At 40.6% G+C, this 26,301-nt stretch overlaps 1 protein-coding gene across 1 annotated transcript in view; it reads right to left on the minus strand.

Annotated features, from left to right (window-relative positions):
• The window catches only part of COL5A2 (collagen type V alpha 2 chain), a 178,686-nt gene that overhangs the window by 151,510 nt on the left and 875 nt on the right, over nucleotides 1–26,301 (minus strand). The gene's annotated exons all lie outside the window — the stretch shown is intronic.

Genomic DNA, 26,301 nt, shown 5'->3' on the forward strand with positions numbered 1-26,301 from the left:
TTTTTTTTGCTTGGGGCGGCAGAAATGCTGGAGCCGGCCCTGTTTCTTTGGGAGACTTTTAGCTTTTGGGTGGCCAAGGTAGCTATCTTGAGTGGGGTACCCCAAATCAGTGGGCACTTTGAAAATATATGCCTAAACCTCCATGCTTCAGTTTCCTGACTTATACATAGGGAAATCTCCCTCTCTCCCTCATAAGAGCTTCAGCCTTAATTCATTAATGTAAGTCAAGGATTTTAAGGACTGGATGGAGTAGTTACATAATTGCATAACATTATTGTTACCAGGATTAAAATCACTATGGTATTTCAACAAATAACCCAGGATTAAAAAAAAATATTTTAAAGACAGTATAATACAGATTTTTAAAAAATAAATAAATCTTAAACAGGTCTGCATTGAAAATTTCACTATAACGTTATTTTTAATTTGTGTGATAACAGCTATTATTGCTCTGGTAAAAAAATAAGTGTTATTGATACTTCTCGATCTACGAGTATGGCAGTATGTATCACAGGAAGAACTACTAATGCTGGCTGACCTATAGACAGTGGAGAAGCTAGAGAATTTCTTCAAGATGTCTTGGAAATACACTTTGGAGTTTTATTCCATTAGGATCAGGCCTAAAATGCTTGACATTGAGGAACATTTCTGGATACAGGAAGCAAAAGGTCATTAATTTATTTAAATTTATTGGAGAACCCTGTACAGGCTATAAAATCACATACCAAATTCAAATGGATCAAAATTCAAAGAGCATCTTCCTCATCCCACAATGAAATCCTTCTCTTGCTATCCACTTTTATTCAAACCAACCTACTTCCTCAAGGTAATCCTGGTATAATATATAGAGTGCCCTAAAGTTCTGGTGAAGGAGAGGCAAGTAAGTTCCAGAGTCCAGGATTTCGCTCTGAAATCAGACCTTTCCTGTTGCGGGAAGGAGTGTTTTCTATGTATTCTATCCAGTTTTAATATGGATCACAAGAAGTTGCAGTGTGTTTGATTTTTTTCTCAACTGTTTGGCCTGCCCTGCCAAATACACATATATGGTGTCCCATCTGCCTAATGCACATGCAGACCTGTTTAAGATTTAATCAGACCCTTCCCTTTGGACATGGTAGCAGGCAAACAGCGGATGTTTTCACACAGACTGCACAGCATATGCTCGTGACATCTCTTTCTGAAGCAAATTCCTCTGCTGTATCATAGCCTAGTGGCACCACACACTACCTTTCACTTAATCTCATGAGATGCCAGAAAATAAAGGCAATGAAAACATGAATTTTGCAAGCACTTTTGGCTCCCGATAATGCAACACAGATCGTGTTACCACAGGTCCTGGAAAATCCATTATATTTTGTGTGTCAAAGTGGGCGGAAGAAAAACACTGCCCCACAGGCAGGCTCTGTGATGACAATTCCATCTTCGAGAATGAAGATGTGTGGAAACAAGTCTCTACATGCTCTTCATGGGGAAGTAAACAATGTCAGGTAGAAAAGATGGAGGAGGCACTTCCAGGAAACATTTGATGGCTTTCTGTGTACAGTAGGTCCACAAGTAAGGTCTAAGCACATGCCTGCAATGGCTCGCAATCTGAAAGCAGGTTTAGGAAATCGATTAGTGGAGTCACAAACAATACAACAGAGATACAAATGAGGAATGACCCCCCTTCAAAAGTGTCATATTTAGGTAGAAGGCCTTGTGCTAAAGCAGACGGCTGCGAGTCTGAGTATCTAAATTCTAGCTCCAGCTCTGCCACAGACTTCCTCTGTAATCTTGGACATATCTATTAGGTTGAAGTTTTCAAAAGTGGCCTCTAAAAACGATGGCAGGCAACTTTACATAGCTACAAGTGCCTGAAGTTGGGCACTCCAAAACAGTGCAATGTCCAAAATTAGAGTTAATTTTTGATAACCTCTATGTTTTTAATGGAAAAAATTACATTACTGTCTCTCTTCTTTAATCACACAGGCATGAACCAACTAAGCCATTCAGTACAGCTAAGGGAGTCATCATGAGGACTAGGTATATTTTCCATTAAATTGATTTAACCAGATGTCAGTGTCCTCCTAGAGCAAGACTTATTAGAATATTATGCCTTAGGCCCATCATTTCTAGGGTCGTTGCATACACAGACACATCAGAAGACGTGGCCAATGTGCTTTACATTAGTCAAAAGTGATTTACCAAAGCTCAGTTATATTTATACACGTGAGTGCAGAAAAGCTTTTGGCTCTTGAAGCAGGGGCCAACTGAATCCAATCCAAGGATGCCCTGTGTCTAAAACCACACAATATATTAGGTGTCAACAGAACTCATAGTTATCAGCAATTTGCTTTGCCAGAGAGGTGACAAATGAATGTAGAGAACTACCAGCTGTGCCCTTAAACAAACAATTACAATAAACCAATGTTATGTGCAAATGTTGGAGCACCAGAATTCTGGTGTTTACATTACACAGTGAGCTGTGTTCCATTGTGTAAACAAATGATTTAGAAAATAATAAATCTTCCATACTTCAGGAAAGATTTTCAGGCTTCAAGCAAAGAAAAATAAAAAAGAACTGAAAGCAAGATAGAGTTAAGACAACTTTAAATAAAACAAAACTGCAAAAATTAGTCCAATATCTATTCCGTGTGACAGAACTCTGAGCTGGCACTACTAACAAACAATCGTTGGAAACTCGCTTCAGCAAAAGTGTACCCTTAGGCTAAATCAGTCCCAAACCTTATGATTCCATGTTAAATAAATAACTGAAAATCAGGAAATGAGTCTATTCATTAACCTTCAGTGATTTTATTTTATTGTTTTGGTGAGGGAATCACAAGGATGCAACAAATCCATGTTCTTCTCCGCTGCTGATGATACAAAGAAGAGGATAGACTGGAGAAAAGACTTTACAGAAGAGTCCAAAATGACCTATATTTATACTGGAATACATTTTAATAATCCTAACTGCCTCGGCAGTGTTTCATAACTCTCTTTAAACAACAAAGTCTAGAATAATTCCCTTTGTGTGCAGTGAAGTATTATCTTAAAGCGTTGAAAGAATGATTTCCCATGAGATAAGGCTATAAAATCCTGGAATGTAATTGTTTTTCAGCAAATTCATATAATATGCTGTGCACATCTAGCAAGCCTGGATAACACACCTGTAAGCAGGGCAGCCCTGCCTGGCACACCCACATGCAGTAGGCCATGTGCAACATGGGGCATTGCTGGAGAAGATGTAGGGTGGTCTTAATGATTATGTGCACTTGGGGTGATTAAGGGAATTTATGTTGGGACTTTTACTGTATTATGAACTATTTTGAACAATGTTAATAAAATCCATGTTGATGGACTAGAAGACAAGCTTGTATGGAGTTAGTGGGGTCTCTGAAAAGGGAAACTGAGACAGGCACCAGCACCCTCAACCATGCACTGAGTCTCTGGCAGACTCCCCTGTCCTTGTACCAGAACAGCCACCCCAGCCCTTTCAACTGGAGTGAAATCTGCTCTCCCCAGCAGAACCCCCACAGCCTCTCTCCCGGGAGTATCCTTGCCAGGGGAGCAGCCCTTAATTTCCCTCCTCTCAATCGAGCTCTCCAGCCTTGGAGATTTCAGTGAACACGCTCACCCACTGATCCCCTGCCTTCAGCCCTCTACAACCTTTGTTCCAAGTGCAGAGGGAGTTGTCTGCAGGCAACTCCCTCTGCTGCTCCTTCTGCTTCAGCCTTCTCCAGCCCTGGCTCTGTGGCTTGGGGAAGTCAGCCAACAAACTCCTCTTGCTGCTCTCTGCCTTCAGCCTTCTCCCAGGAACTGTCTTTTGCTTCCTTTTAGAAGTCCACCACTCCCCTGGTCTCTGGCAGCTCTCACCTGCCCTTCCTGACCGAACCAGTCTGCTCTGACTCACCGGGACACCTCTCCATCAGGGCTCTTTCTCACTGGGTCTCTCCCTCTCACTGGGTCCCTTCCTACACACTGGGTCTCTTCCTGTCCTTTTATAGCCCTCAGGTGCTGTCCGTCCGTCCCGTCCCCCACCCCTGGCACAGGAGAGCTGGCCCTACTTCATTCACAGGGGTCAGCCACCCTGTGACAACACCTTGTGTCATGCTTATACCTTAGTTAATACAATTTATCTTTCACCTTACAGGCACACCATACCTTTAGCTAAAATCAATAGACCTATCAGAGTGTGATTTTTCACACGTCTAGGCATTTTACAGATGAAGCAACCAAGCTTGGAAGAGTTTAGTAGCCTAAGTCAGAATCTGCTATCTGTATTCACATCAAGTAGTATCAGGCTCTTCAAGTAGTCTCAGTGAAATAAATGAGACTTCTCATACAGTAAGGTGCAAACACAAGTAAGGGTGGCAGAATCTAGCCCTCTACATCAAACTGTATTTGGAGGTTGAGTTGCAACATTGTGTAACGATATTTCTGTCATAAATTCATCATATTGTGATTCCTGCCCTAGAAGGTGGGCAGGCAGGAGAATGCTTTTCACATTAGAAAAGGCTTTTTCTTTCAAGGTCCGATGCAAAGCCCACTGAAGACAATGGCTTTGAATAAGCCCTCAGTGCTCTAATAGTGGGCCTAGAGAACCTAGGGTATGGTATGGTCTGAGGGTATGTCTACACAGCACAGTAAGCCCAGGCTCTGACTCAGGTTTGAGTCCAAGCCCAGTTTCCATCCACACACAAATCAGTCTGATTCGGATCAGCAAGCACTCAGAACCCAGGGTCCTAGCACCCTGCTGGGAGATGGGTCAGAGCCCAAACCCACTGTGACTCAGGTCTACACCCTGTAATTTTACAGAGTGGACACAGGTCAAGCCGCAGACCCAAGTCAGAAGGTCTGTGTAGTGCAGTATGGATGCATTAGCATGGCTGTAAGACCCAAGTCCAACAACTGTGGATACTCACGCAGGGGCCTGGAAACTCCAAGTCCAAAAGCCCAGGTCCCACAGACCAAGGTTTACAATGTAGTGTAGACATACCTGAAGAGACCAGTATCTTTCCCAGTGCAGCCAGCATTCTCCTGCTATCTGCACTCCAGGGATGGGTTCATGAAACACATGTTCTTCTGGGCTGCACTATAGCTGATGAGGATGAACATTTTGAATATCTCATTGCAGTTTCATTGCAGGTACGCCTAGCTGTAGATAGAACCAAATCTGAACCTCAGCTTTCCCTATGGAGGCACTTCAAGTATTTGTCAACTAGTTCATCTTCAGTACTCAGTACATGTCTGTTCTTTAGTACTCTGCAAACCTTCATTCACTTTTGATTCATGGGAGTTCATATCCCTTGAATTTTTCTTTGAGTTTCCGATTTGAACAAACTACAAAACTCTAAGTGTAACTCCACCACAGTTACTCAGTACTGGGTCCTGCTTAATTCAAAATCACATGAACTTGAACTGAATTTTCGATTTCTAACAAAACTCACATCCAGGATAGTGTTGCCTTGTTTGGGGTTTCATTATGAAAAATGTGCACAGTCTAATATTCAAAAATAATATATATTTAACATTCTACTTATATGCTATAGTAGTTGGAAATAATCTCTGCATATACTTACATTCTATTATTTCAACATGGTTAGTAGAAACATCACAGCACAATCAGAACTACCTAGCCCACTGTAACTAAATTAACTCACTGCTATGCCATTTTTCCTAACCAAATATTTTTCCACAAGAATAGCTTCCTGAATGTTCAGTGTTATATTGGAAAAAATAAAAAATCACAACAAGAAAAAGCACACTAAGTATTCATTCAGTAAGGTAGTTAAGCACATGTGTAACTTTAAGCATGTGTATTCCCACTGAAGTCAGTGGAGCTATTCATGTGCTTAAAATTCAGCTCTTAAGTACTTTGCTGAACTGGGGCCTAAATCATCAAACATTTACTTTCTCAGTGCATCGCATTCAAGCATGTATCGCACAAAGTATGTACGTCTCAGACACTGTCTGTAAAACAGACAAAATTCCATGCTGCAGCTGTTTCCTAGGAAACCAACACTAGCCTCAAAGAAACAGACTGAACACAGTGGAACAAAACCACAAAGAAATAACTGCTGCTTATCCCCACTTTTTAACTATTTCAAAGTTTTAAAAACAGTAGAAACAAACTAATGAAAAATTCCATGGTATGAACAATTTACAATCGGTGGCAATGGGATCCTCACTTGCTTACCCACAGGGTTTAAAATCCTCCATGAAAATGTTTTACATTACAGACAGTTTTCAATGGGGGCAAATATGAGAAGTCTGAGGAGATTTAGAGTCAGACATTACTAGCTGAAAAAAAATCTACAGGATTTGATGCAATGTGGTATGCATATGAAGGAGCAAAAGTTCTAGACTTTCAAACCAGCACTGCATTCTGAATTCAAGCCCAACAAATAGAGATCCTTATGGGTTTCAAAGGAAACCTCTCAGTGATCAAAGAGGTGGCTCTTTGGTCTAGGCATATGTTTCTCCCACAGGAGCTAGGCCCCAGGTTCAAATCTTAGTTGAGCTGTCCAAGCTAGCGAGATTTCTTGAACTGTAAGAAACAATCATGCATTGCCAGCGAAATCAATTGGATAATTTCGTAGGACTTTTCTACAATTCAATATGACCCTAATTTTTACTGTATACACATATTTTAGGCATTCATGAGCTCTTTGTTTCCCCCACCTCACTTATGAACTAGAGATAATAAAAGTACACCTGCCATTCATTATCTATTGCACATATATAACTTCTCTGGTTTATGCATGTATTTGAGTTCTGATTCTTAATTAGAATATATTGTTCTCTGTCACACTGACTCCATTTTAAAACTTCTCTTTTGATAAGGAAATTTTACGCAAGTTCAATTTCAAGATTGTAAGGGACCTCAGTGCAGCAGGCAGTTAATGTGGTGAGCCTGAAGCTCCAAATTATACATTACATGGGATTTTTACCCCCATTTACTAATTGTGAAGAAATGTTTTTGTTTATTTGGCAAATTACAGAATATGCCATGTATTTTTTTTTTTAGATTTGTAATTTACTATCCATTATGGAATAACAGCTATTTATAGCTGGATTATTTGTATACTATCGCTGATGGCTTGGTCTGTATCTTTAAAAACAATGAAAAAAACAACTGGTTGGTTTTTCCATTATTCCGAAGTTAAAAAACAAGCCAGCAAGCTCACAGAATTCCAAGGCCCTCATATTTCCTCTCAATCAATAGAGCTTACTGCTGTGATCTTCGTCCTGACTCCTAACTGCAGGTAGGCTGGGCAGGTACTTAGTCAAGTACATTAAGCATAAAATCTGGTTCATTTTTTATCTCTGAAAAATCCATTAATGAATAAGAAATTACTAAAGCTCACATCTGATTTCTCCCCTTATTCCTTTTTTTGCCATTTTATGCTTCTGCTCTAATTCTCACCCTCAGCACTTAAAAATCTACTTCCATTTTTCATACTGTACATTTTAGAATACAATGATGAACACAAGAATTCTGCAAATTACAAACAAACAAACTGAGGACTCTGTCCAGCATGGAAATTAATCTTGCATTTAAATGCTGTGCTGGATCATGGGTTAATGCCTCAATCTACCTCCTCACAGAAGTCAACGGGAGACTGTTTCACTGGGATTTGGACTAGGTCTTAGATGGCCAAGTAGATCTTTCTGCTGGCTATAAGAATTGGGTTCAGATAATCAAACAGATCATTAAATTTGAGAGTAGGACATAAGGTGATGTATGCTGCAATATTCTTGCCAGTCAACAGATAGCACTATTACAAACAATCTCAAGTTCTGTTTGACTGAGTGTATAGGCAGTTAGATGTTGGAAAGTGTTTGTTCTGATGTAGCTCCTCTTGGGAGCTGCGCCTATCATCAGTAAAAGTTGGTTTACTATGGTAACCTCAGACTGAATTATTTCTGAGGTTCAGCTGCTGCCTGCAGGATATACCCACTCCAACAAACAAAAGTATTACATTATTATTGTTACTTCTTAATATGTATATTACTATATCACCCAAAGACTTCAATCAGAATCATGGATACACTGTGTTAGACATTATACAAACTCACACAAAGATACTGTGACGGGTTGGATCACAGAAACCCCCTTGGGAGCTGCCACCTGATGTACGAAGACTACCCCTGTTCCTGTTTTCCCTGCCAGCTCAGGACTCCAGCACCCTGTCTTGCTGAGCCAGACACTCCCGTCTGCTCCAACACAGACCCAGGGTTTGAATCACTTGCCCCAAAGCTGCAAGTTTACCTGAAAACAGCTTACAGAAGTGTGCTTGTCTTTAGCACTCAGATGCCCAACTCCCAATGGGGTCTAAACCCAAATAAATCCGTTTTACCCTGCATAAAGCTTATGCAGGGCAAACTCATAAATTGTTCGCCCTCTATAACACTGATAGAGAGATATGCACAGTTGTTTGCTCCCCCAGGTATTAATACATACTCTGAGTAAATTACTAAATAAAAAGTGATTTTATTAAATACAGAAAATAGGATTTAAGTGGTTCCAAGTAGTAACAGACAGAACAAAGTAAGTCACCAAGCAAAATAAAATAAAATGCGCAAATCTATGTCTAATCAAACTAAATACAGATAAGCTCCTCACCAGTTGCAGAATGCTCCCTTTTACAGACTAATCTCCTTTTAGCCTGGGTCCAGCAATCACTCACACCCCGTGTAGTTACTGTCCTTTGTTCCAGTTCCCTTCAAGTATCCTGGGGGGGTGGAGGGGCTCCTTCCTTAGCCAGCTGAAGACCAAATGAAGGGGTCTCCCACGGGTTTAAATAGACTCTCTCTTGTGGGTGGAGACCCCCCTCCTCCCTCCTATGCAAAGTTCATCTCCAAGATGGAGTTCTGGAGTCACCTGGGCAAGTCACATGTCCCTGCATGACTCAGTCTTTACAGGCCGAAGCCATTGTCCACATGGTATCTTGCATGTCTCCAGGAAGACTTCTTATGTGGTTGGAGCATTCCAAGATGCATTGTTCTCCAAGTGTTTCCTGATCAGGTACTTAACCTGGCGAATTCCTTCCTAAAGAAGCTGACCAAATGCCTCACAAAGCTTACTTAGAAACCAAGCAAGCATACCGCCCATATTCTTAACCTCAAGTAGAAAATGATATATACGTACAAATAGGATGAATAGATATAGTAGACCATAACCTTTACGGAGATATATTACATGGCACAGGCAGCACAAAACATATTCCAGTTATGTCATACATACATTTATAAGCACACACCCCCATAAAGCCTTATGGGGTATGCTGTCACAGATACTATCCCTTACCCCAAGGGCATAAAATCAAACAGTATCAAAACATCACATACAATACCTACAACATGCAAGTTTAGCTCAATTTTTTTAAACTGCCACACCCACCTTTTCAGTTGAAAGCATGAAAAAGTTGTAACAAGAAAATACGCTCATCATCACAGTAGTGATTTGAATGTTTTTACAGAGTGACGCTGTAAGTTATGAAATACAGTTTTAACATTCAGTGTTATCAGAGTACCCATACTAATTTGTTGGCTCTTCTTTCTCCCACATGTCTCCATTTTCCATGTTCTGCGTGCTTTGCCTGTCCCAATGCTTGATGTCTCTTACATCAGTGCTTCACTTCCTTTCTTCCTTTTTTTGCCAACACGTTTCAATATTCTGTGACTTTTGCCAAAACAAGCATTTAAACATCTGGAAATCATCCTCCATCATTTTCACCAGTGAGATGCATTTGTCTTAAAAAGTAATTCTCAGGCAGACCCCATTAAGACACTGTATTACCTTTAAAAAAAATCTTTCCAAATATTCCCTAGCTATAGAATATTGTAATCCATGGAGAATTCAGGGGCTTTTTCCTTCAAATTAAAACAAAACTTCACTGCTCTGGTCTAAGTTGTAACATCCTGCAGAAATATCTCTGATTTCCCCTGAAGAATTTAATGTTGATGACCTGGAAGCCCAAACCAAAGGGCACTGATGATGTTAGGAAATTGTAAACTGACAAATTTGGGAGGTGACGTTCCTTTACATCTTTTAATATTGCAAGTTACATCTTTTTAATATGCGCAACCTGAAGTTAAAGCACAACACTATCACTTTATTTCTATTTCTTTAAAATAAAACATTTCAGCAGGTAAAATATTTGTATGGGACTTCAGTGGCAAAAATGTGAGACTATTCTGTACTTAATGCCATAATAAAATACATCGTAGTACTATGATTTTAATACTAGGAATAGAAAAGCCTCAGCCATAATGTCTCCAGAAGTGGCTTTCATTGTGCAGCTACCCCCCACTCTCCAACTAATGCAGGTAGTGGTTTAAAGAGGATTTAATCCAATATATTGTAGCCAACAAATCAGAAAACATATGTCTCATGAGATGTGAGGCATATGCATTATGCTTTAATTTCATTACGTGAGAGACTCAGCAGAAATGTTATTTTAAGGCCTCACATTCCTAAAGGGACACTGTCAAAGCTAGTAGGCCCCAAGTAAGACTTAATATATCAGTTTGGTTTGGCTGTTCCTCCATTCGACATGCCTGCTCCATGGCTATGAGTGCTGCAGGAAAAGACTGAACTTTACACAACTTCTACCCTTGGGATGCCTTGGCTTGTTTATAAGAGGGTCACCTAGTTGAGAAGCATCAACTTATATTTCAGCCTTCTTTTAGAATGCTGATACATTTTTCAGTGTGGGAAAGACAATGTAAAGGTTGGAGTTTTTATTAATTATTATTTCAGGGGGTTGGTTTACCCACTTTCATGGAAATCAATAGGACAGGAAAAACCAATACTCAATACCTGTGGCTTTTTTTAAACAATGGAAAATACAAACCATTGTGGGTCATAAGTGCCACAGAGGAGTCATATTTGGGCATACCCTCCCAATCACACACTGATTGATCCACTGAGGATCCTTGGGAAACACAGGCCCCATCTCATATCCCACGAATCCATAAGAAGTTCTTGATTATTATGGTCTGATGCACCCCAGAACTATCCCAAAACACAAGGAAATCTAAGCAAGAAACGCAAGTAGATGGTCAATCAAAACATGTAATAACCATGAAACAGTTAAGTCAGCAACAGTCGGAACAAAACATAACAGTCCAAATGGCAGGTATGTAACAGCAGGCCCTGAGTAACTGCACACCCCCAATACTATGTAGATATACACAAAGGAATGGGAACTGGAACATTGCATTCAGGGAGCAGGAACCAGGAAACAAACAGGAACAGGTACAGGAAGCAAAAGCAGGAAGGCTACACATACACACCAGTCATCACATTACCCTTCTATGCTTAGTCGTGGCTCCTCTTCCCGGATGGAAGTACAAATCTGCACTGGTACTCAGTCTGGTGAATGTGTGCATGTGTAGGGATAGGATGGATAGGAAGATAATGCTGCAAAATCCATGGCTGGCTAGGACAGTATACATCAATTTCTCTCCATTTCCAGCAGGCCATGTCCCCAACATTTCCACATACTAGGTGGGCAGAAGGGCTTCTGCTGACTCAAGGACAGACGAAAGACTGAGCTCCTCTACCCTATTGTTTTCTGTCCAATTTGAGCATGTTAACCATGTTTGTCTCCACTCTGTGCCATGCAGCAGAGAGCAGGATAGGAGCCATAGTTTTACTCTCTTTTGCTTCCATATTGCAATGCCAACTCAGATCTAATTTTCTGTTCATTAGCATGCGCAAGCATCTTTCAGCATTTCTCTCACATGCTGACACGTGTTTCGGGTTATTTTTCCCCAGCTGGATTATAACAGTTTACATTTTTCTAAATTGATTCTGATCTTATTATTTTCTGCCCATATTTTGATCATTTACAATGACTCCCTCTTTAGTATCATCTGTGAATTGCATTAACATGCTGTTTCTCTCTTCTTCTAGGTCATTACTGAAGGCTCTCCACAAAATTGGATCTAAGAGAGATCCCTGTGATGTCACACACACTAGACACCTCCCCCAACTAAGTACATGATTGTTAATCTTTAATCCAGTTGCTTAGCCACTTCTCAACCCATGAACAGTGTTCATATCCAAGCCAACAGTTTTGAGTCTAAAATTACGAGACTTTGTCAAATGCTTTATTAACAATCAAATATTATTACTACATCTACCATATTCCCATCAGACACTGGTGTTGTAAATCTGAGGGGGGGGGTGAAGTCTGCAGTGTCTTTCCCCTTTAAAATGACTTCACTATAATTTATAATCCCATAACACAGTGGTTCTCAAACGAGGGCTGCCACTTGTTCAGGGAAAGCCCCTGGCGGGCCAGGTCGGTTTGTTTACCTGCTGCGTCCGCAGATTCGGCTGATCGCGGCTCCCACTGGCCGCGGTTCGCCGCTCCAGGCCAATAGGAGCTGCAGGAAGCGGCGTGGGCCTAAGGACGTGCTGGCCGCCCTTCCTGCAGCCCCCATTGGCCTGGAGTGGCGAACTGCGGCCAGTGGGAGCCGTGATCGGCCGCAGCTGTGGACGCGGCAGGTAAACAAACCGACCCGGCCCACCAGGGGCTTTCCCTGAACAAGTGGCAGCCCTAGTTTGAGAACCACTGCCATAACACACAAACACTATTACACTCTGTGACTGAAGGTAAGGGTTAGAATCTCTTTCAGGGGATGCAAAAGGGCTGTAACGCAATTTATGAGTCTAGCTCTAGGGATATGTCCACACTGCAGTAAAACACCTCCAGCTGGCCTGTGTGAGCTGACTCGGCCTCGTGGGGCTCTGGCTGAAGGGCCAAAAAAATGCAGGGTAGATGTTCAGGCTCAGGCTGGAGCCCAGGCTCTGGGACCCTCCTCCCTCATGTACCCTCAGTTTCTTGGAGAGATCTACAATCATTTCCAAAAACTTGAGTCTCAGATCTCCCAGATGAACACATGGTGAAAATTTATAAAAATATAATAAATTATCCTTGTATGTAGAAATTAAGCCTAGAGCTTGGAAGCCTAAAGGCTGAGCCTAGAAAAGCTTCAGCTAGTACAGAACACAGAAGCCACTCTTCTAAGCAACATTAGCCACTATGACCGTATCTCCTCAGTGCATTGTGCCTCTGCACTGGCTCCCTATTGAACACAGTACTCAATAAAAGGTTTCCATTTTAATATTCAAAGATCTGCATGGGATTGGCCCTAGGTATCCAAGAGATCACCTCTCCTTCCACAAGCATGGCCTCTTACAAGTACAGTAACTCCTCACTTAAAGTCATCCCAGTGAATGTTGTTTCGTTGTTACGTTGCTGATCAATCAGAGAACATGCTTGTTTAAAGTTGTACAATGCTCCCTTAGTTGTTTGGCAGCTGCCTGCTTTGTCCACTGCTTGCAGGAAGAGCAGCCCGTTGGAGCCAGCTGGTGGGGGCTTGGAACCAGAGTGGACCAGCAGCCCTCCTATCAGCTCCCTCCTCCCCTAAGTTCCCTGTGCGGCAGCCGCCCAGCAGGCTATCAATTGCCGGCAGTTCAGCTGTCCCTCCCGCCACTGCCATGTGCTGCTCCTGCCCTCTGCCTTGGAGCTGCTCCAGGGAGCCTCCTGCTTGCTGTGCGGGGTGGGGGGTGGGGTTGATGGGGGAGAGAGGTGGGCTAATGTCAGGGTGTCCCCCTCTCCCCTGCTCCTGCACCCCACTTACCCCATCTCCATGGGGGAGGGAGAAAACATGACAGGGCTCGGGACAGAGGGAGCTTCCTGGGAGCAGCTGCTGTCGCAATTTGCTGATCTACTTAACCAGGCAATGTACTTAGAATGGGGTCAGCCTACTTAAAGGGGCAATGCGCATCTCTCTCTCTCTCACACAGGGTGTGTGTCTCTGTCTCCCATGCTGTCTCCCCTCCCTCCATTCATGCTGCCTTGTAGAGTGTGAGGCTACATTAACAACAATGGGTTAACCCTGGAGGAGTCAGCCAAAAGCTAGTTCATCATTTAGCAGTAAGGCATTCCCTGGGAAATATCCCACCCTCTTCCACCCTCTGACTTCACCACCTCAACCAAACTTCACAATCATCATCGCTGTGTACAGTATTAAATTGTTTGTTTAAAACTTATACTGTGTGTATTTTGTCCGGTGAAGAAAAATTCCCTGGAACCTAAGCCCCCCCATTTACATTAATTCTTATGGGGAAATTGGATTCGCTTAACATGGTTTCACTTAAAGTTGCATTTTTCAGGAACATAACTACAACGTTAAGCGAGGAGTTACTGTACATTTCACTGGAAATGAGTCAATCAGTAGGTAGAAGCTCTGGGGAAAAGGGCTTCGGGAACATTGACATCCTCTGATAAGCTACTAGTGAGGCTGCCCGGTCAGTGTTGGACATTTCCTGGATGAGTATCTTTCCATTCAGGAGCCTAATCTTTTAGAAAGTAAGGCTAAATAGAAAGGCATAGAAAGAGCACGTAATAAATTAGTGAAAGGAGCACACATGGATTGGTTTTGATTTCACTTTAACAATTCATAATTCAGTGTAAATTCCTTTCCTTAAAATAGCAATGAACATTAAAGACAGGATGTATTGTACCTGACGATCCTTAATTATATACCATAGCCTACAGGAGGTAGTAATGTTTCAGTTCCTTCTTTCAACAACACTTACTATGCCCCAGGATACTGTTAACCAAGCATCTAACATATGAACTGTAACATTTGACAATCTTAACATTCAAGTAAGCAAAGGAAAGAACATCTTGAGATAGCTGTCTAAAAGAGACAGAAATAATTGTCACAGGGTAGCAATCACAGCAGCAGCTAATCTCTATTTCAGCCTTCATTATATTTAAAGATTTGACAGAATGAAGTAGAGAAATTATTTGTGAAAAACTGAACTGGAGATAAATTGTCTTAGCTCAGATTGCCTAATAGATTTATGTCTATATTTCTACACTTTAGTTCATTGCCTGACCTACTTAGATATTTAATGCCTGGAGGCATTAAAACTCAGGGTGGAAAGTGAACTGACAAATCAACCAAGCGATCTCTTCCAGAATCTCTTGGAAAGATATTTAATCTGATTAACCAAGGGCAGTCAGTTTGTGTCTACTCAAAATATCTTCTGAAATTCACTGTGATACCACATGTACCCAGCAAAAGGGAAAAGAAATTCCACTAAAAGGAAGGATCACTTGATGATTACCTGTTCTGTTCATTCCCTCTGAAACACCTGGCATTGGCCACTGTCGGAAGACAGGATAATGGGCTAGATGGACTTTTGGTCTGTCCCAGTATGGCCGTTCTTATGTTCTTAAGGAAAGTTTTATCTTATGTTTCACTTTTTCCCAGAAGTAAATATTTGGATCTTGGGTCTATTTTACCTGAACTAGACTCCTGGAAGAAATATTCTAATATTCTGAATTATATACAGGAGTATGGATTATAACCAACAGTACTATAGGAATAGTCCTTGTTGAATTGAAAGCCAAGCGCCATGAGATTATCCAGAGAACACAGGCACAGCATGAAACCTAATTCTCACATCCACCTATGTTACTGTAATTCTAAAGAGTAGAAATCAAATACTGTGAGGTTATTTACATTCCATTAAAGGAGACAGGAAGTGTTGTGGAAGTCTCTCTATATAAGATAGAGATAAACTCTGTTAGATGAATTTTTTACCTAAAATATTTTGCAGGTAGCTACAGAAAAACATAGAGTTATTATCCAGCAGGTCTCCTGAAAGTGTGGTCAGCATTTCTCCTCGCCAGAGGCCAAGCCCAGTATTTGCATCCCCCAGTCTTTACCAGCCAATATAGAACCTTATAGCTGTGCATGAATATGGGTCTCCCGCATAAGAGATCAACATACTCTTGCCATACCTCTGGCCCTCTGATAGTCAGTCTTAATCTTCCTGCTTATATAACACATGACCTTTCAGCAGCATGAGCTGATGGGATGATGGAATGCTAAAGTTGTCTCTCACTATAAGAACACCAGCACAGCAGGCAGTGGCAACTTTGTGTTTTAGTTAGAAAAGATCATGATAAGTAACAGCTTGGATATTTGATCTTAATTCCCGTAAGTGCCAATGGTTTATCAGCATCCAAACCTTCCTGTATTTTATTATTTTCATAACTGCAAATCACCCCATGAAACAAAAATTCCACATGCATAAATTCAATGAAAGGCAGGCTCTCCACACAACTGAAAGCACATGTTAAAGACTTCAGTGAGGCTGAGGGGGTTATGTGGACAGGGGTGAATCTTACTCAAAATGAAACATAATACATTATATCCTGTTTTTAAGAAGCAAGTGGGCATTATTGACCTCAACATGTGCACTCTATCAAATCTGCACACTGCAAGTACAGTTCCATGCTAAATTATAATGGATGGGTAAATGACCCATACAAAATCATTTTCAGTGCAACACTGATATTGGTTCTACCATGACGTATAATTTTGTACAGGAGCAAACAAAGAATGCAGTTACCTAGCAGAGATATTCTGGAAGTAAAGAGCCATATTAGCATTTCCTGCATTTCTTCTTGACCTAAAGTTTACAGGCTTGTGAGTGCCACAGCTGAAACATATTGGCCCAGGGCTAGCAAGTAAAACACATACTCATATTTACATATTTTTCCCCATAGGCTTTTGAGAAGTTATCTATAATGCGCTCCTAACATTCCTTGCATTCCTGGTAAGTACAGTGACTGGAGCAATTCAGTTTAGAACAGAATACTGGGAAAGGACTAAATTGAAAAGAGCAGGCATTTCTTCCCTTCAGAAACAGAACAAAGAAGGTGTTTTAAAATATGAGTACTTTGAATATAATGGTTAAGCTTAGATGTAATTAGAGGACCTGTAATATACGTATTAAAGAATCTATTCTCCTTTCCACGTGTCTGTGTAATTCCCAATGACATTAATAAGAGTTATGTTGGAAAGAAGAATAGTCTGAATCAATCCATATAATACAATCCATATAATTAGTTTATTTGTTGAACAATGCATATGAAACAGAGTTCATTTTACTGTGTCATACTGTTAAATTAATGTTACCTTTTATTAACTTAAAACAGAAGAAGAATACAGTCAAAGAATAATGCACAATAACAGAGTCAAAACAAAGATTGTCCAACAAAACAGTCAAACAATAGATCACAACATGGAACACTCTCAGGACACCCAAGATCTGATAAAGGACAAAGAAAATAAGTGTCCTTTCACCTATTAAAATTGAATATATAAGTTATGCTCATCCTGACTACAGCTTATGCTGATGTTAAATTGAGTGTAGTGAATCCTGAGTAGAGATAGAGATGAAGCTATTCCTTCATATCTGGACTTTTCAAAGATTCTGAAGTTCTTTTCCAGATTTCAGAACTGAGTTTTTGATTTGGGACCTTCGCTGATGCTGAATTTTTAAATATTCAGTGTGGACCCGAACAAACTCCCATCCTAGTCAATGGGCAATCATTCCACTGAGTAAACTGGGAATGGCATCAGACCCTAAATGGATTCAGGTAAATTCAGACACATCAACGTGATGTCTCTCAGTCTACAGTAAGAGGATTTATCATGGCAGCATGTTCCTGAAGATCCATTAACAAATTACTGTGAAACCCAGTGTGGGGAGTTAGATTTCCCAGTACTAGTAATTATTTTCCTTGCTATCACTTATGCTAAATTTTAAAAATTCACTTTGGACTCATTCAAATTTAAGATAGATCAGTACATCAGAAGATAGTTTTGGATTAAAAGAATCACAGTTTGCCAAATGTTACAAACAGAAGTGATCTGGGTCTTTTGAGTGGTTAATTAAATTTGGAACATCTCCAATTATATTAAATAGTGTAAATTTTGCATCTCTGGCAATTATACAATTGAACTTTTTCCATACAGCATTTACACAACTTATTGGATGTGTTCTCTTCAGTGAATTCTGAAAAGGTAACAAATATTTCCTATTATCTGAAATGCTAAAATACTGAAACATATTTCACTGCAATCTATTTCAGGTAATATTTCAGGCAACCTAAAAAGAGATACTAAATTTACTAACGTATTTAGGGACTGATCCTGCAGCCCTTTCCCTCTAGGATTAGTCCCACTGGGATTGTACTATGGTGACCCATCCAATGTCTACTGAAGTCAGTGGAAAGCCACCCATTAGCTTCAGTGGGCTTTGGAACAGGTCATTAGACACTATAGTAATGGGTGCCAATAAAAAAACTCATTAAAATAGATGAGCTAAATGAGATGGACCGAAAGGCCAGACCCCAAATCAGAAGAATCAGGAATAAAATGTTAACAAATCATGGAATTAATTTGCCTTAGTGGATATACCATGGCAAACCAAAACAGACTTATAGCAGGAGTATTTAGCAGAAAGTGTGCCTTCCACAATCCGGACTGTTACTCCATGTAGATGTTGTGTCACTGACTTTAAGCAGTGGCACCTTCTCATTATCAATGGTTGCTCAGAAGAAGACTTAATTCTGCAAGGTTCCTTTATCCTAACTAAGGATGCTCCAGTCTCCAAAAGCCTTTCATAATTTCCTAAAGTACAGAAAACACGTGATTCAAATGTTGTTATCTGGGAACTTTTTAACATAACATAACACAACACACAATACTATAATAATCCTACCACTATCTTGGAGGCAAGGCATGACTGTATATATCTGAAAAATGGTGTCACCTCAGAAGCACCTTTTATTGTTTAAAAGCATGAACTATGTAGCTACATATCCTCCTGAGAAACATTTTATGTCACATAAGTGTAAATGGAGTATGTTCTAGTCATTTTATTTCAAGCTGAGGCTGTAGTACCTGATTTCCTCAAAATCTGGAGAATGTATATTTCTGTAAATGGACATTTCTGTTCATTCCCCTCTTGTTATATATAGAGTTAACGCATGTATCATTCCAACCTATGTTATACATACAGTTAACATCTTCAACAATCAATGTTATATAATGTTTTGGAAGTGTAATTTAACATATCGTTAGATTCTGCCATTAAAATTAGTCATCTTCCAATTATTATTTCCTGAGAAATCACCAGTAAATATGCCCAGTGACTGAAGTTTTAGTATTACTAAAATAAGACAGACACAGAATTGTGAGATTTCTTCTAAAGCATGTGAAATCATTAATTTCAATGAAAAAGCAAGGGATAGAAATATGGGACAAAAAGATGGGATGGCACCAACATTTACAACAGAAGTAAGAATATTGTACCAAATGGCATTTCTAATTTTCTATGTATACAGCTCTGTGCTCTAATCTGCAGTGCCCAGCCTTCCTTCTTATGTAATGGCGTGTATAAATTGTAATTATGGACACTCTAGACATAAGAAAACCCAAGCTAGGCCAACCACTGGCATTTAAATAAGTTGCATTTTTCACATTGAGAAGATGCTATACTTTTGGACTTGCACAAGTAAAAACTATTTCCTATGTGTTCTAATGGATATTTTAGACTTTTTAGGAAGCATGAGGTATTTTACTATGAGTTTAACAAAACTCAAGATTTGTATTATTTGATGGTGAGAAGTATGCAGTAGATTCCAATGTTTCTAACTACAAAGTGGGTTTGATTACACTTGAGATTTCATGTTATGAGACTTCTGATATTTCTGAATATTCTGAAGTTTCAGTCCCCAGTAAGCTTTTGTTACAAACTAAAATTCCAGGTTGGCCTGATTATTTTATTCATTTTTCTCTAAGGGAAACTGTGTTTGCCTTATTTTTGCCCTATATACTTTACTAAATTAAGAATGGATTATTTCTTTGTTTACAAAAGCAATGATTAAACTGGAAATCCCACCTCTCTCCCCCAGTTCAAATGAAAATCCACTGAACCAGCACTTGATGACTTACATTTTCCAAATCAAATTTTCTCAGCAGTTTTTCTATTCTTAGGACCGAGTATACAGAAATGAGCAAGTTCTAAGCTGCAGAGTCACAAAGACGGAAACTTAGCAAAAAACATCTAAACTCATGTACATATAAGGACTGATCACATGTCTGAAGCTGGAATTTGCTCTGTTTTTTATTCCTTGGAACACAGTTCATTGCCTTTCTCTATATACTGTGAACAGTTACATAAAAGAACTGTCACATTATAATCACTCTTATCTTTCCTCAGAGTCACTAGTCCTTCCCTGCCCCCTCCCTCCCACAAACCCACTATATCTTTTCTCTCACAGAATGCTGTGTGGTCTAGTTGTTTAAACAGAGAAGGGGGAAAACAGAGAGTGCCTAGGTTCTAATCCTGATCATAGGCAAATCATTTAACCTCCTATGGCTCAGTGAACCCAGATGGAAATCTGGATGGCCCACACTGAAAAAAGATGCTGCATCTAAGATGGGTTTTCCTATGTAAATATATAATAAAGTCACTGCTGTTTGGCAGAAGTTTTATTTTTTCAATTTTTATAAAGAAAAGAATGTAAGAGGGGAAAAGTAGGTTCCTGATAAGTTAACATAATGGCCCTTGCAATTTATGTTTATAAACAATATTAATGGACCTGATCCTGCAATCCTATATGAGCAAAGGTTGCAAAATCCATTCTAACTGTGCTAATATTAAAATATATTAACACTTCAGAGAATTAACATTCAACAATAAATGGTGCATGGGAGTGTGAGAGAGAGGGAGAGAGATGAGATGATGATGTGGTTTCTCTGGCAATAATCTGTATTTATAAACACTGTGGTAAAAATTCCAGTACTATAAGGCAAAGGACACAATTATTTTTAAATTCCTGAGTAGCTATGATCTTTTACAGGTATTCAGCAGATGTGCTTGTGTGAACCACACTCTCTCTCTTCTAAGCAGATTTCATAACTTTGAACTAAACTGCCTGCTCTCATGGTGGGAGGAAATGTCCAAGAGGTTCCCCTTGGAGAGTTTTTTCTACATAGTTTCACAGATGGAGAAGCAGTACTGCCAGTCACACATGTTCAAAAATCATGAGTCAGATCCCAAAATATCATGAGATTTTTAAAATACATTTCCAAACTTTATTCAGTTTCTGATTTTTCATAGATTCATAGTAGGGCTGGAAGGGTTCTTGAGAGGCCAAGTCCAGCCCCATGCATTGAGGCAGGACCACGTAAACCTGGACCATCCCTGACAGATGTTTGTCCACCCTGTTCTTTAAAACCTCCAGTGGTGGGGATTCCACAACCTCCTTGGAAGCCTATTCCAGAGGTTAACTACCCTTATAGTTACAAAGATTTTCCTAATATCTAACCTAAATCTTCCTTGCTGCCGTTTACACCCATTACTTCTTGCCCTACCTTCAGCAGACATGGAGTACAATTGACCACCAGCCTCTTTATAACAGCCCTTGACATATTGAAGGCTGGTATCAAGTTCACCCTCAGTCTTCTTTTCTTGAGACTAACTATGACCAGCTATTTTACCTTTCCTGGTAGGTCAGGTTTTCAAACCTTTTATCATTTTTGTTGCTCTCTTCTGGACTCTCTCCAATTTATCCATATCTTTCTTAAAGTGTGGCACCCAAAATTGAACACTCCAGCTGAGATTTCACCAGTGCTGTGTACAGCAGGACAATTACCTCCCGTGTCTTACATATGACACTCCTCTTAGTACACCCCAGAATATTAGCCTTTTTTGTAATTGCTTCACATTGTTGACTCATATTCAATTTGTGATCTACTATAATTCCTAGATCCTTTTCATCAGTACTACTGCCTAGCCAATTGTTCTCCATTTTGTATGTGTATTGATTTTTCCTTCCTATGTACAGTACTTTGCACTTGTCTTTATTGAATTTCATCTTGTTGATTTCAGACTGATTCTCCAATTTCCCAAAGTCGTTTTGAATTCTAATTCTGTCCTCCAAAGTGCTTGCAGCCCCTCCCAGCTGTTGTCATTCGCAAATGTAATAAGCATACTCTCCACTCCATTATCCAAGTTCTTAATGTAAACATTGAATAGTAGTAGACCCAGGACTGATTTGTGTGGGACCGCATTCGATACATCTGCCCAGTTTGACAGTGAGCCATTGATAACTATTCTTTGAGTACAGTCTTTCAACCAGTTTTTCACCCATCTTATAGTAATTTTATCTAAAGTATATTTCCTTAGTTTCTTATGAGACTGTCATGTGGTAGTGTGTCCAAAGCCTTACTAAAATCAAGGTATACCACATCCACTGCTTCCCCCCATCTACTATGCCAGTAACCCTGTCAAAGAAGGAAATTAGATTGGTTTGGCATAATTTGTTCTTGACAAATCCATAGCCTTTAGGGGTCATATTTTCCAACTCTCTTTTGCCGCCATAAGATCCAGAAATGTCTTTTTTTTTTTAAATGGAAGCAGAGATTCTTATGTAATCAGATGACTCCAGGAGCTGAGGTTTTATGAAAAACACCAGATTAGTTCTGTGAGGCCAGTGAGGAGACAATGTGCATATCTTCCAGCCCTACATCCACCCCACACAGTGCTATTCATTCGTGTCTCCACTCTGGCCAGATTCCATCTCTCTTCCCTCTGTGTAGATCCCAACTTTATTGAGAAGCCTCCATTGAGTCCTAGGGCGGGATTGACAGTGTCACAAAGGGAAAAGACCTTCTCTGTGGGAGGATCTTGCTTGAGATTTTTTTTTAAGAGTTTTTAAGAGCTTGCTCACTCAGAAGAACAAGAAAAAACCAAATGGCCCAATCCTGCTAAAACACCCTTCAGTGGGAGTGGGACTGACCTCACAATATGTGGGATGTTACAGGTCTAAGATATGGGAATGCATGCAGGAAGCAAGGAAATTTTCCACATTTTGGAGTAAATTTAACCAAAAGCTGGTAAGAGAAGCAAACTGAACTACTCGGAGAATATAGGAACACGCAGAAATCCAGGAAATTATTGCCATAGGTAAGCACTACCATATCCAGATGGAGTTTGGAGGAGACTATAAATCTTCCTGCACTGAGGCAATTCCCAGTATCTCAACTCAGATTCAGACAAGCAAGGGTGAAGAAAGTGATGTTCTAGTTTTCATGAAATGACTCTTGTGGTGTATCACTAAGGATGGCTTTTAAGGAAACTGGCAGAGAGCTGGTGCACAGGCAAAGAATGGTCTAGGACAATGGTTTTCAAACTTTTTTTCTGGCAACCCAGTTGAAGAAAATGGTTGATGCTCGCGACCCAACAGAGTTGGGGATGAGGGGTTTGGGGTGTGGGAGGGACTCAGAGTTGGGGAAGAGGGTGGGGGTGAGGGTTGTGGGGTGGGGCTGGGAATGAGAGGTTCAGGGTGTGGGAGGGGGCTCTGGGGTGGGGCAGGGAGTTGGGGTGCAGGAGGAGGTCAGGGCTCTGGACTGGGGGTGCAGGCTCTGGGGTGGGGCCAGGGATGAGGGGTTTGGGTGCAGGAAGGGGCTCCAGGTTTGGGGGGGCTCCGGACTGGGACAGGGCATTGGGGTACTGGCTTACCTTGGGCGACTCCCGGTCAGCGTTGCAATGGGGGGTGTTAAGGCAGGCTTCCTGCCTGTCCTGGCACCTCAGACCGCGCTGTGCCCCAGAAGCGGCCAGCAGCAGGTTTGGCTCCTAGGCAGAGGCACGCAAACGGCCCCGCGTGGCTCTCGCCCGCAGGCACTGCCCCCCACCAGCTCCCATTGGCCGGGAACCAGCCAATGGGAGTGCAGAGCCGGTGCTCGGGGCCGAGGCAGTGTGCGGATCCCCGTGGCCCCCCCATCTAGGAGCCGGACCTACTGCTGGCCGCTTCCAGGGTGGTGTCAGAACAGGTAGGGACTAGCCTGCCTTAGCCAGGTAGCACCGCCGATGGGACTTTTAACAGCCCGGTCAGTGGTGCTGACCAGAGCCGCCGCGACCCAGTGCCTTACATTCTGCGATTCAGTACTGGGTCGCGACCGCAGTTTGAAAACCAGTGGCCTAGGAGCATGCAATGGTTCTGCCAACAGTTTATCCTATTCTGAGCCCTAAGGCAGGAGGGAGAGGACCTTAACTAATGCCTACTTCCAATGATCACTACAGGGCCAAGTACTGGAAGGCTATGTATGGCCCACAAACCACAATTCCAGCCACCATGTGGGCTCCATTTGGCCTTCCGGCACTCCTAAACTAGCCTGGACCAGTACACAGAATTTAGACTGAAGACCAGCATCCTTCTCTCTACCGAGGCATTTATAGCACACTTACCTACATGGTATCAAACTGCACTTCCAAATGACACTTAAAGGAACACTCTCAAGGTGGCTAGTCCCATAATTAGGCCTACCATTATTTTACCATATGTTTGAAATTTTTGTTATTTTTAACATGCATTTACCATACATAACTACTACCAACCAAGTAATCTTGTCATGAGCAACCTTACCAAAACACATCAATATGCACTGGCATTGGGGAAGAAAGATTCTGTAGGAAAATAGATTTCATTTTAAAGTGATTATAAGCATCACAGAGAATTGTTAAATGATGTCTTTGTTTTTAAAGTCCTTTAGTGCACCTACTTAGTCATCCTTTGAAAAAATCCATTCAGGAATTTTCTACCTGCTTTACTACTTTCAATCTAGCTGTCCTTCCACACACTCAGGCACCCCGGTCTCATGCTGAGCACCATATACATTCTGTTAGTTATATTAGCAAAGGCTGTGTGTTTTTCCTCATTCCTCCCTGTTGGTAGGAGTTTTATTTATTTATTTTATATTTTTAGTGTGGGAATGCTAAATCAATGCAGAGAGTTCTCCATTTTTTCCAAAAGCAGCAAGACTGGTAGTCATTCTAATCTAAGATTTCCAAAACACCCTCCCTCCCCCCATTTTCCCAGATACATCTGTAATTTGGGAAGTATGGCACACACCTGCTATCATTTGTTCTCTAGCAGTTCAGGGCAGTTTTGGGGGGAGGGAGAAGGGAAGAGGTGGAAGGGGAGCTGTATTGAATCACCTACAGTACATGACACTATGCACTGATCTCAGACCCTTGCAGTAACTTGCATGACAACAAGGTGAGCTAAGGACAAACTAAGCTGTGAATTTTCTTTGCATTTATGGGCCTAAATCAGGCTCTTAATCAGAATTTAATGTCATTTTTCATATACAACTAAACAAGTGCACCAGATTGAGATACAAACAAACTATAGAGATGAATTTCCTTCCCCACTTCAATACAAACACATTTTCTTTCCAAATAATCGAACAGTTCTTCTTTTTTACACTGAGCATGGCAGGAGGTATTTCCTCATGTAATTAAGCTAAACACGAGCCAGTGCATTCTTAAGCAGAAAGCAATAACTGAAAATGATGCAAGAGACAAGTTATTTTATGATACCACATTTCACAATCTGGCCTATCAAATGCACGTTACTGTTTACTGAGAGTTCAGTATATATAAAGTGCATTTGAAAAAATGTTGTTACATCAAGGGCTTAACCCACAACTCCCATAATAGCAATGAGCAAATAAATGGCATGTATTATGCCTGCAGAAATCTCATTTAAAATTTGCCTTTTTTTTTTAAAGTTACAGGAAGGTCATAAATGAAATTAGAAGCTCCGTGTTCTTCATTCAGTAGTCTGATATTCTACATCTAGGTTCTTCCTTTCTAGTTACCATTATATCTGAAAAATGTACAAGATATGTCCCACTTTATGGCAACCACATGAAATATACTCCCAAGACTACACAAAGTGCTCCCTCTATAGGGCTTCTTATACAATGTACAGAATCATAAACTTCTCATTTTCTCCCACAGGACTGCAAACGTTTTCAAAATAATTTCACTGTTTTATTCATTAGGATCTGAATTCCCATCACTTCTGCAGTGCCCTGTATTGCAGATTAGGGGAGAGGATTTAATAACAAAACATAACAAACAGGAAACTGCATGATAGGATGCAATAAAATCATTGTCATTTGCATTGAATTTTAGCCTATTAGTCATTTCTACGTCTTTTCCCATTAACCTCTGCAATGATTTATTATGTGAGAAACCTAGCCTAGGGCACTATACCTACTGGATCAAAGATAACTAGTCTTTACACTTTTCAAAAAGACGTGCTACACCAATGCATCTGGATTTGGCAATATAGTAGAAAAGGCCACTACAAAGTTTCCTGAATATCCATCACTTTCTTGCAGTTAAATGATATTAAATATAAAGGAACATAAAGCCTGCCATGCCACATAAGTAAAGTACTAAGTTTGCTTCCTTCAAACATCCTGGAGAAAACTATCACTGTCCAGATAAGCAAGTCAAAAGGGTGGGGAAGTATCATGCAAGAAAAGCCTGGATTCCATCAAATCCTGCCCCTGGGAAGTAAACAGAAAGAAAGAAAGAAAGAAAGAAAGAAAGAAAGAAAGAAAGAAAGA

This window comes from Terrapene carolina, unplaced genomic scaffold, assembly GCF_002925995.2.
Source record: "Terrapene carolina triunguis isolate 2854851 unplaced genomic scaffold, T_m_triunguis-2.0 Scaffold62, whole genome shotgun sequence".
Lineage (NCBI taxonomy): Eukaryota > Metazoa > Chordata > Testudines > Emydidae > Terrapene > Terrapene triunguis.